Source organism: Monodon monoceros, unplaced genomic scaffold, assembly GCF_005190385.1.
Source record: "Monodon monoceros isolate NGI ecotype Baffin Bay Population unplaced genomic scaffold, NGI_Narwhal_1 Super_Scaffold_2, whole genome shotgun sequence".
NCBI classification, from domain to species: Eukaryota; Metazoa; Chordata; class Mammalia; order Artiodactyla; family Monodontidae; genus Monodon; species Monodon monoceros.
In genome coordinates this window covers 1,893,299-1,906,062 of record NW_021703776.1, presented here as the reverse complement: position 1 = coordinate 1,906,062, position 12,764 = coordinate 1,893,299, and the positions used below count along the sequence as shown (strand labels likewise).

At 46.8% G+C, this 12,764-nt stretch overlaps 1 protein-coding gene across 9 annotated transcripts in view; it reads right to left on the bottom strand.

The window, feature by feature from the left end:
- The window catches only part of IKZF1 (IKAROS family zinc finger 1), an 87,477-nt gene extending 74,752 nt beyond the window's left edge, over positions 1 to 12,725 (bottom strand). For 5 of the 9 annotated variants that reach the window (XM_029232956.1, XM_029232958.1, XM_029232960.1 and 2 more), the window contains exon 1: positions 8,333 to 12,725. The gene's annotated coding sequence lies outside the window, so the exon portion shown is untranslated. The remainder of the gene's footprint in view (positions 1 to 8,332) is intronic. The other 4 variants (XM_029232959.1, XM_029232957.1, XM_029232961.1 and 1 more) reach the window with 2 other exon arrangements.
- Positions 12,726 to 12,764: the final 39 nt, after the last annotated feature.

Below are 12,764 nucleotides of genomic sequence, written 5' to 3'. Positions count from 1 at the left end.
CGGCCACCACAAACACCGGGGAGAGGCCACGTCAGCCGAGCAGGAGGGAGGGATGGCTGCGTTCTACACTCAGGGTCCTGGCCTGCACCTCACAGGCCTCAGGTAGCCCTGGTAGGTGACATCTGGAGGCTCCGTGGATAGGAAAGCTGGGGACCACCAGCAGATGACCTCCACCAAGTCTGCGTGTTTATGCTCTGCTGGACAACCTTCAGAAGAGCGCCTTCTCCAACCAGCCAACGGAGCCTGTTTTGACTCGAAATCAGCTCACTTCCTTCTGGGGGACCACCTCTGTCTCTCCCGTTCAGATGTGTGTGTCTGCGCTTTCAGGCCTGCTCTCAGCAGATGCCTGCACAGTGATGGAAGGTTCAGGGGGCCTGACCCTCTCAGGGGAGGCTACAGCTCTGAGCAGACAGAGGCCATGTGTGTGTGTACGTAACAGCCGTCATGGTGCATTCGGAATACAGATTTTCAGTTTCAGTCCTGGCGGCGCTAGTCACGAAGAGTCACGGACGACCAGCACTGGCTCTGGATGGGGAAGGGTTTGCATCTATTCCTGAAAAAGCCATTGCACTAGTCTGAGCTGTGACTCGAATTTCCAAGGCAAGTGTGGGCCTTAGGGGTACAGCCCGTGACCCCAGAAGGGAAAAAGGCCCCATGGCCCACTTATGTTTCAGTCCCAAGACTGAGGGTCCACCAAAAGCAAAGCCAGACAAACTAGCCCCAGAAGCAAACACGAAACCTGTCCAGGGTCACCAAAAAGCAATGTGTCCAAAGTCTCACATCCTTTTAACAGTAAAAAAGGTAAAAAACCTATGATTCTTCTGAAACGTGCTGAAACAATTCTAAAGAAACAAGGCAGGCTCAAATGAGAAAAACCTTTGTGTTCACTGAGCAGCATTAATACAAGATTCAGCTTTCTGAAGACAAACACGGTATTTTACAGTGAAATGTCACAAACCAGTTCTCAAGCGTCCCCGCACTGACGGGGCGACGTATAGTAGATAGAACTCAGGTGTTGCCGCAACAAATGATACTCTAACTCCCAATTTTTATTTTGTTGACTTTGAACTTCTTTTCTGCTATGTGAGTGATACATATTTTACAACTGTTTTAACACAGAGGCAAGTAAATGCCCATAATTTCCACTACTTAGGACTACTACATTTTTTCTGTGTGTGTATGTGTGTGTGTGTGTGTACACACAGAACTTTTTAGAAGAACAGGACACTAAACATATTCCAAATAAACTGTTGTAAAACAATTTTTTCATTTAATACTACACGTATCTTTTTAATTGACAAATATGCATCGACATTCTTGTTTTAATGACTACGCACTGCTCAGTGGCAGGGACTGATTTCCTCAATACCCTACTGTATTTTCAAGTAATTTCCGAGTAAAAAGAGAAAATGTTTCGTAAGGCCCAGCTGATGGCCCCCCACCCCAGCCCTGCCGGAGAAGGTGCCTTCCAGCCCACCGGACCCTATGGACCCTCTGGGTTCACTGTCGGGGCAAAATCTACCCACTCCCGGCTCCCCTTGGTGCATCGGTCTCTTCAGGTGGGGAGATGTGAGAACATGTCACAAAGCAGTAAAAGGATGCTCTGGGCCTGTGGCTAAGGCCCAGGCCCGGCTCTGCTGGGCGGGCGCGTGTGCCTGTGTGTTCCGAGGGGGCAGGGCGAGGGCACCCTCCTGGATCCAGCCCTGCCTCAGTGTCCATTGGTGCTCTGGACAGTGGGCGTGGTAGGCAGCCGACCCCAGTGATCAGAGGATGCAGGATCCCTGTCACAGGCCTGTTTCCATTTTCACTGAATGTCTGCAACCCCCATGTGGAACTGTTAGGTCCTCAGACTCACTTAGAATTCCAAATGCACTCTCTACCAACCCTACACGGACCCACTATGTGTGGGCCTGCAGCCACTGCAGTCCTGGGGCTGTGCTTACGGGCTGCCCCCCCTTGATTGGACGAATGTTTTGTTGGCACCATCGTTTTGAGATTCGTAAGATATTAGGGCACAGTCCACGCCGGCCCTGTGATTCTGTGGCCTGTCTTGTCTGACATCACACGGTGGTTCGGGGCGTAGCTTGACAAGCTCCCTCAAACTTCCCCAAAGTCGAAATTTGCATCTCTTGGGACTAAAAAGTAGTGAGTTTTTTGTAAAAGTGACTTTGCTTTTAGGCAAAGACCAAGGAATAATCCGACAATGGAAAACTGTCTGAGGGAGAGGAAACGCCACCCCCTCCAAGACCAAGAAGCTGCCAAGGGGCAGCCTGGAAGGGTCTCGAAGGGGACAGTGAAATAACCCCATCTCCGGGAACACAGGCACGGCCCAGGCTCTGTGTTTCTTTTTAGGCTCGTGGAAGCAGTGCCCAGTGTCAGATGGAAAATGGCACACAGGCTTGATCTGATCTCAGTACAAAAGAGCTTGCAGTCAGGAAGGGGAGTTTATCACAAAAGTGACTTAACACCTTATTTTCACAAACCTTCACCTAAACCCAAACGGAGGCCAGCAGGCCTGTAGAGGGAGATGCCAGAGGGAACACTTATTTCACGGGAACATTGCCATATTCTGCTCTGCACAGGGAGCCCCAGTGATTTGAGGCCAGAGCCAACATATTGATGGCAGAAAACACAACAATCTCAGGAAATTACCGTCACCGGGCAGCTCTTACAGACGTGAACGCTTTTATTGTCTCTTCGGAGTGAGCAGCCCTGAATCCCGCACACGGGGAAACAGATGCAGAGATAAGGGGCAGCCAGCGGGGCCTGTCCTTTCAGGAGGCACAGCCTGCGGTCAGGACCGTCACTCCCCTGCTGCTGCTCGGGACTTGCCCATCTCTCTCCCCACCGTACCTCTGGAGTCTAGAGAACAGGGGAACAGTGAGGACCAAGCACAAGACGGAAGCAGGCCCACAGCACCCTGCTTCCACGGTGGCCAGGCCAGGGGGACAGCAAGACCTTCTGGAAGCCCCTCCCTGACCTCGCCTTCTTTTCCTCCTCCCATACCCACAGGGGCTGGAACCTGGACGCCTCCCCGGGGACAAGCATCCAACAGCCCTGGGCAGTCGTGGCTTCCGAGAGAGGAGCCCGGGCACGTCTCCAGGACGAGTGGCCCCATTTCCACCTGCCGGAGAGCAAGCAGCTTGAAAAATGGCTCGGCAAGAGCCTGCGAGGACCACTCAGGTGGGAAGGGCCGGGGAGAGCAGGGGTCCCCAGACCCTCCTCAGCCGCCTCCCCTCACAGCACTTTCCCTGAGGTGCCAGGGCTTTTCCATAACCCAGAAAGGTGAGTCTGGATTAATGAAGTCAAAATTAAAAGCCAGATGCTTGTCACGAACCACAATTTGATGACTCTCCAAGCCACCCTTGATTAATGGCAATTAAAGAATTAAGTACACAGCACAACAAATGTGCTATGATGAACCACATGGGTGAGTTTCCGTCCAGAAATATTTCATAGCCTTTCTTGAGTGCCTTATATATGCCAGAAAAAGAGGGAAAGGAAACGATACCGGGGTTAGTTCGCTTTCTTGAAGCAACTACCACGCGCCTAGCATTTCACTGCTATAATCCCCACAGGCCTGGACACCACCCACGTTGTCCTCTTGTCTTATCTGAGCGCCCGGCAGAGTGCCCACTGTAGATCTAGTATTCAATCCCCATTTGCTAAGTGTGCATCTTTAATCCTTACAATTAAACTGTATTCTTCTTATCATACATAATCCATATTATTCTTTCCACTTTGTAGATGAGAAAACCGAGGCTAAGAAAGAAGTATTCTGCCCAAGGCCACACATCTAAACAGACAACAGAGCTGAGATCTGAACCCAGGACCACTTGGGAGGCGGTCCCAAATTTTAAATGTATAAATGGATAAGGAATGGGTGTTACCTGTATCTTCACAGAAAATAAGCATGTTCTTTGTAATACCCTGCAATTAAGGCAAACTTCATCACAAAACTTCTACAATATAGTTAAATTCTGGTTATTTGGTCAAATGGATGCTATTGGTTATTTTCCTCCCTGATGAGTGAGGTTGCACTAGAGTTACGTTTGGGGTTATTTCCTTATAATCTCAATGACGCTTATTTTGAAGGGGGAACACGGGCCAAGCCTATAATCTATTTAAAATGTCTCAGGTCACAGACCTTTTTAATAAAACCCATTATTCCTGCTGAGAGAAAGTCTTTTGATCTTCAGACTGGTAGATTTTATTTTTGCAAATCTACCCTATCACTGTGAATTACACTGTCTCTTACAAAAGGAAACTTTCCAAGAGAAAGCAAAGGCAGTATGCAGGGTCTTTGTGTCTGGTTCTGGGGACCATAGAGGTTTTCCTAACAACTTGACAAAACAGGTCGGGAGAACGTAACAACTTCGGAGCCCAGTTACTCCATTTCTGAGTCTTTTCATTTTTCAAAAATTAGCTGCCAATCTACACATTTTCATGATTATTCCACAGAGATTAGGGCTGGTACAAATAACAATGAAAAACAAGATTTAAACAGGATGGCAGGGAATCCAATTTGGCTTTCACACACCCTCTCCCCCATATTTAACTGAGCCATTCACACACACACACACACACACACACACACACACACTTTTTTTAAACTGAGCTACAGAGAACTCTTCCTCCAGCGGTTTGTTCTGCTGTGAACCTGCTTTTTGAGGGCAAATTAGCTCCCATGAGCAATTCTGCCCTCACATTTTTTTTCTAGGGGCAGGAACTGATATGCAAAAGAGGAAGGGTCAGGGGGAACTCAGGAAGCCTCTTCAAAAAACAGCTGAAAACCCTGCAGTCTGAAAACATTCTTAGTGAGGAGGGATTTAATACTGAATGAAAAGAACCATGAGACTATTTGTAAAAGCCATCATGGAGCCACCTGTCTCGAAGTGAGGCAGGAAAAAAGATGCGAAATATTAGAAATCAGAAAATAATACAGAAAACGGAGCTGGAGACAGTTTGTGCTTTCAAAACAGGTCCAGAGCTGGGTTTCAGGTGCCCCAGGAAGGTCCAGCACTGCACAACTATTGTGTGTCTGGACCCGCTCATGTGTGCACCCCTGTACACTGGCTCTCAAACTGCTAACAGTAACTGCTGTTTATTCAGCAACCCTGGGAGAGGCAGACACACTCCGAATTTACATACTCTTTTGGAGGACTTTTCCTGACTCTGGCCATCATCACAGGCCATTTCCTAAGTCACTTCCTCAAATATAAATGGTCTTTTACACTTCATCACTTAAGTAAAAAGTCTAAGTTTACATCATTTTCTTCTACCTTCTTCCCGATTTTAGAAGACTTCATGCTTGGCCAGCAACTGTGCAACAAAAGTGACATCTCCATCTTTAAAGAAAAATGTAGGAACTGGACCAAAATAATGATTTACACGGATATTCTCATAAGTGTTGATCTCTTGTCATTATAAAGTGAAGAGACAGAGGAACCCAGGAATAGTTTTTGTGTTCCTATTATTTTTCAAAGATTTTTTTTCATTTTTTATAAAATAGATAAATACAAAGTTACAGTATGAACTCAGTTTTTTACTCAGCAAGGCAAGATGCTGTCACGAATACAGTACCTCCTCTTGCCTTCTTAGCAGTGAAGTTTTATGTGGACATGAAAAATTCAAAATTAAAACTGTATACGGTAGCAAAATCCACGTGTCTACTCATAACACTCCGAAAAACATACCTGTCATACTGAGGTTTCTACAAAGGCCATTGGACTTCTTTTTAAAGCTATATTTATGTCATTTAGACCCAAGGAAGTAAAATTACGCTAATCCCCACAGGAATACCCAGTGTTTGCAATCCATACATATCTATTTGACAACAACAGCTGAAAAGCTATTGTTGATTTTCCCACTGAGGACACCATCCAGTTTACCATATAACTTTTTTTTTTTTTTTTTTCTAAATTTAGAAAAGCCTCTCCCGCCTAGCTGGTGGGGAAACAAGAGCTACAAATCTAGATGCAAACAGAGAGAGAAAACGTATTCCAGAGCCTCATACGATGCTGGCTCCAGAGAGAAATGGGTGCAGACATCCTGATGGCTGACTCTCCACGTTAAGGCCATGTGGTTTCCAGGTTAATGGGAAATTCTCCCTAAAGGACTTGCATTCTGAGATCAGTTCTGTCTACAACACCCCAAAATTATCAGCTGTAATGAATTAAATTATCAGCTGTAATGAATTAAAATGAAGTAACTTCTTATAAAAGTTCTTAAAAAATCATCTCTATTCGCTTTTCAAAACCAAGTTCATAGTACACAGAATGTAAATTCAAAAATCAGGCTCCTTAAATCGCAGCTTAATCTCTTAGCAGCTTCAGTACTTTGGGAATTTACTTTGGTCACCCCAGCTTCAAATGGGTCAGCTGAAGTCAAGTTCAGTTGTATCTGAGAAGGGTAAAGGAAGTACAAATGTATCAATGATTTGGTAACAGTGATTGCTACTGACAGTAACTAAAATAATCACAGAGAAGAATACCACTTGATATTCTGAATGGGTTCTTTAGTTGGACCAAATTAGCAAGAAGAGTTCTAGATTTCCATTGTAATCAGTGACGGACAGAGAGCTGAGCTATCCTGTAACCCAAACCTTGTAGGATCCCGAGGACAAAATGCCCAACATAACAGAACACGTAACAAGGTCCATATGGATATGCTCTCCTAGTGGGTATCAGGCCCAACAAGGACTGCTTGGTGTCCGTTCTGTCATCCACAATGTCCTCATGCAAACCCAGGGGGAGGGGGGGGTGTCGTCAGTAGAACCTCACAGAGGCTTACAACTTCCTCGTTTGCAGGCCTACAAAATCAGCACATCTTTATGTATAATCAGGCAGAAAATGCTCACATCCATCAGGGAGCAAAATATAGGAAAACTCATTTTAAACACTACAGTCAGATTTTTCTGCAGCCCTTAAATAAGTTTAAATTATTTATTTTCAATGTTTTACTTTTTTTTTTCCCAGCAAATTACATTTCTTTTACAAAAGGCTATCCGCTCTAAATTAAACTGAAAATTCTTGAAATTCAGGTTAAACAAACACAACTCCAGAGAGAAGTGAGAAAACGCAGGTAGAAATGCACTAGAAATTTCTAAACCATTTTTAAATGGTAATTAATTGCCTTATCTCTAACAACCTGAGATAATTAGCAGTATGATTTTTAATTTAATGAAGTAGGATACACAATTTATCAATATGTTTTCACTGTGGATCTCTTTGAATATCACTGCCCTACACAAAACCCAGCACAAAGGAGGAAGTAAAGGTCACTTTTTCAGGCTCAAAGTGGGGCTCACAGCAGGGGGTCGCCGGCTCTCTCTAGTTTCCATTAAAAGCACCGGAGTTCATTTCAGAGTGCCTCCAAAGTCAGCTTAGAAGAGATCAATCCCTCATTTTCATTTCTCTTAAAGATTCTAAATTAAACATTTTCCCCATTTGGTCTAAGGAGGTGTCTTACGTGCTATTTCATATGCTCCAAGTGTGCCAGTGAAAGTTTGATGTAACAACAAAAATTTACCAAAACCTGATGAATCAATATTCACCGTGGAACCCCTAGCTTTAGAAAAGGACTCTAATCCAAACCATCTTGTTCAATTTTAGACAGTTTCAAACTGCCCGAAAAAGCTTTAGAGTGTCAATTTTAGCATGTGAACTCCACAATGGAGCCCAGAAGTCTATTTCAGCATGTGTAAGGTCATTTACAAATTCTTTATGCAGTTCTTAGTTGTCTCTGCAAAAACCCCACACATGAGAGACAGAAGGAAGATGGAGACACAGAGGCAGAGACAGAGAGGAAGGAGGGAGGGAAGGGATGAAATAACAAAGCTGGGACCCTCGCACACTGCACCTGCCCTCAACACACCCCAGAAGCCCTGCACCAACTGCACGTCCATGAGAGCTCACTTTTGGCGCGAACATGGCAGGAAGAGAGTCAGATTTCTTTTAGCAGTGAGCTGACTGCTGAAGAAAAACGAATCATTGCACACTTGAATGAGAAAAGCTGAAGGAGGAGCTTTCCCACTCATTGGGGCCCATCTTCAGCAATTCGTTAAGCCGTGGCCCTGTGCCGTAAGCCATCAGGAGGTGAAGCGGGGACCCCCGAAAGCAGAGAGAGCACATGGAAGGTAATGAGGCTCTCCATCACCCAGGACAGACAACAGGAGGGGTGCCGGGCAGGGGCTGGGTCGTAGGCTGCCCTGGGAAGGAGGAGAGTGCACGCTGGGAACATCCCATCTGTGGAAAAGCAGCAAAGAAACGGGCGATCTCACCCAGGAGCCTGTGGCCCCTGGAGACCCAGGGGGGCTGCCCCCCAGTCCTACCTTGGAGGCCTGGGGCTTTCGGACCCTGAGCTGCGCAGAAGCCCCTGGACTCAGCCACCTGCAAGGGACCCTGCTGTCTCCTTCACCTCGTCACTGCCCTCCTCGCCTTCCACTGGGGTGGAGAGGAAGGTGGGCCCATTTGCCAAATATGCAAAAAAGGAGGGAAGGTAGTTTTCTCTCAGGAAAACAGGGGCAGGAAGGGAGCCCGTGCTTCCTGTCCTGACCAAAACGGGTTCACAGATTAGGACGTCTGACTTGGCGGGCTTGGGGCGGGTGGGAGAGGGATCTCTTTTAGTCAACAGGCATTCTGAGCACCCCAAAGGCAGAAACAAACGGCCCTGGGAGAAGGGAGACAGAGCCAGGCCCGTGGTGGGGAAGGCAGGTGGCCCCCAGGCCTGGAACTCGGGGTTTTCACCATCTTTCACAGTTCATCCCCAGGTGGATCGTGGGAGGCACCCAAGGCATCCACCCACCTGTTCATTGCAGCAAAACAGGAGAAGGAAAAAAAGACGGACTCAGGGGATGAGGCCATTTCCTGCAGACGAGGCCTGGGCTGCCTCCCCACCAGGCCCTTCTCAGGAGCGACTCCTGGCCCCCAACCAAATACACACCAAGGCAGGGTGGGCCCTGCCCACCTCTCCACCCTGGGGCTCTCTGCAAAGCTTCTTTTGTTCGCTCTGTTTCACTTGTAACAGTGCAGCATTTCACTTTTAATGTTTCCTAACATCTCACAAATATTTGTTAGACTATCGTCAAACGTTTCAAAGTGACGCCAAACACAAGCTATTAAAGCAACGACACTGAAAAGGGAAGGACGTGAACATATACAACAGGAGATGCCGAAAGATAACCTGCAGTGCAGAGCCATTTATACACTGCAAGGAACAACAACATGCCAGGTCTCCGTGGAGAAACCAGGGTGGGCATCTGCTCGACCCCATGATACAACCAGTTTTGCGGGTGTGGCTTGAGTCTGCTTTGGGAGGCCCACGTCCCTGATGAACCCCTGTCTCCCTCCTCATCTGGATTTTAAATGTGTGTGTGTGTGTGTGTGTGTGTGTGTGTGTGTGTAATGCCTATGCTCTGAAATGCAATCCAAGGTCTGGATCACATGTGTACATGTGCCTGTTCTGAGCAAAACCAAAATGATCTGTCTCAAGGTGTCAACTGGATCAACGGTTCTCCCCTTGTCAGCCTCAAAGGATGGGTCACTTGTCGCTTTTACATCTTGTGTTTTCTCCAGTGACATGGAATGATGCCACACACATGCCTGAGGGCTCTGCAGGTACAAACGGACCGACACCAGACAGGGACTAACGGTAACCATCAGGGCTGGAGGGGCAAGGTCTTATGGCCACAAGTGGGAGTCACAGCACCCAAAAATGTGTGTAGAAATAGCAGAGATTAACACAACACTGTAAATCAACTATGCCTCAATGAAATTTTAAAAACAATAATTAAAAAAAAGAGAAATAGCAAGGGCTGTCAGTCAACCCCAAAGGGTTGCTCTCTGTGAGCTGGATTCGCTGATATAAATCTCCATTCAAATAAGGCAACAAAACCAAGAGTTATTTCGTAGTGAAAGTATTTCATAATGACAAATATTAGAGGCGGGAAAAAGAAACAAAAACGCCTCTGAACGCTGCTACCCTTGATGAGTTCTGGGTTAACTGCAAATACGTGAGGCAGACACCCACAGTACTAACGTCACTTATGCTTAAATTCACCATTCCAAGCAGGAAAAGCTGTCTTGTTTTAGTAAAAGGTAAAAATCAAACAGACCAACCAACAAACCCAAAAAGGAGGGGCTTTAGTACCCAGGTCAGGTGTGTTTGATGTTATAACCCTTTCCCACTCTGCCCCCTGCGTCTCTCCCCACGCTGTGTGTACCCCCTGTGTGTGTCTGTGTGCATATGGTCACATAATGTCTTTATTTCCTGTATTTATTAATACACATGTAACCGTGAAGGATACACACGACACGTGGACAGGTGGGGTGGAGGTGTTTCACAGCATGGCATGTAGTAGACTGTATATATACACCGGGTCCTCTCAAACTTCAAGAGTTTGACGTTTATATTGACAATATGCTCCTACACATGACCCAACATGAGACACACAAATCCAAGCCAAGGGGAAAAGATCCCCAAACCAAAGAACCAAGATCCTCAGAATCTAGGCCTCCAGTGAGGAAGACACAGTGGTCCCAGCACTACTGGCTACAGCCTCTTGGCCAGGAAATTGGCTGTGATCCTAATTTTCAACAAGGGAAATGGCTGCAAGGAAACCACTGGTTACCTTCTCTCAGGAGACTTCAGACATACTTCTCAAAAGACCCAAATGCAACACACTTTGATTCACGGACCTGTGGGCTCATCCCATGAGGCCGTGATGATGGGCTTTTATTGTTACGATGCTCCTGAATTTCCGAGGATATGTAGTTTCCCAAGATGTAGCACTTTTATTAAAATATTGATGAATTAAAGAAGCAAGGAGGAGTTTCTGAAGCTGCTGCCTTCAACTATCACCAAGAAACAGGACGGGAAGAAAACCTGACCATTTAACTCAGTGACATGTTTTGGTCTTCAGCTCTGGTGGACTTTGAGGCCAGGAAACACATATTTTTTTCCCCACGTAAAAAAGGTATAAACATGTATGACCATGGGAAGTTTTGAAATCGGATACACTGTATCAAACCCAAGTTGTATAGGATTTTTAAATGCGACATCATTATTTATATCTGTGCACACAAATTATTTTTTAACACGTTCTGTATAATCTGGAATGTAAGCAAGTAATCTTCCGGTTAGAGATATCTGTGACTGCTTAAATTTTAAGCCACATATCAAATAATCTAATTTGTCACTGAAACAATTGCAACACATATAATATACATAATACTTGAATTATTACTTTAAAAATCCCATATAAAAGATGAATCCAAATAACCTCATCAAATAAACATCTTCAAACAAAGCAGTGAATTCAAGAGGCTCAGACCGTTTCCTGCAGGTTCCACTCTCCCCTCAACTCATAACCAAAGTGAACCAATCCTTAAAATCACTGAAATTTCCATGAAAGTTTAAATATTATGCATATAAAATATTTTCAGCTTCCTTTTTTTTTTTTTTAACTTTTAACAGAAGGTTAAGGAGCTATTTCTTCAATAACAGTTTGTCTTTCCAAGTTTAAAATAAGGTACCTCAGAGCTGAAATACCCCGTGGGGAGCAGGGTGGGGAATTTTGAGTGTTGAAATTGAGGGAAGCACAGGGCCTTGACATTCACTCCGGGGGCTGCAGTCCAGAGAGAATGGAAACTGCATTTGGAAGTGCCGGATCAGACCCTGCGAATCGAATCGTAGCCCTTTTTGCTTCTCCAGATGCTACACTCCGTGCCTCCAACTTAGAAGAAAAAAACAATCACACCTTCAGGAGATTCCTTAGGAATCACCAAGGATCCTTGACGAATTTTTCAAACACGTTTCAAATACAGTCGCAAGTAACCCGACGCCTTTTGACCGAGGGGTTTCGTAACCTGACAGCCAAAACGGCACTCGGCAAAAGTACTACCAACTTTTCAAACCGGGATAATTCCGATTTTGCGGAAAGCAAGTTCAGACTCGATCTGTTTATTTTACAGTATAAACAAAAAGCTCTCACGTCAAAAATAAGAAAAGAAAGCGCGTTATGAATGACTTTATAAAGGCTGACTTCCGTGATCTCACTATATAAGCGTAGATCGATTTAAACACGACCGGGACCACGGTGTCCTCCCCACGGGGACAGCGGGGCGGCTCACAGGTGTCCCGCGGCCGGCCTGCCCTGCACCTGCAGTGACAGCACCAAGTGGCCCAGGCTTTGACAAAAGTCAGCGCTCCCACTGTCCCCAGAGAGGAGAGGCGGACCCGAGCGAAACCAGGACTTACACATCTAACCGCCTCGTCTTTTCTTTCTTCCTCTCTCTTTTTTTAATCCAAGTTTTCCTACGGAAATTCTACCTGGAAACACTTACGTGGATGTGTGCGTCGCACTCTGGGGGTCCAAGACCGATCCTCGGGCGCCAAGAGCAACCTCGGAGCCGGGCTCGCCTGCTCGGCCCCCTCGCCGCGGCCAAGCGTCCCGCCCGGGCTCGGCTGCGCTCCGCGGGGACCCAGGACCGTCGCCGCAGACGCCGCCCCGGGCGCGGGCCGCGCAGGCACTTGTCAGAGCGCCCGGCTCGCTCGGCCGCCCAGCTCTTCCCAGCTTTCTTTCACAATGACTTCCTGAAGTTGCTCACTCGCATTGTTCCCCATTTCTCCTCTGCACTCCCCACCCCCCGCCGGCCGCCACCAGGCTTTCGCGCTCCCGGCCGGTCGGCCCGTCCCGCGCGCACAGCGCCGCCCACGGGCCGCGCACCTGGGCTCCGCGCCGCGCCCCCGCGGGCCAGCGCTCC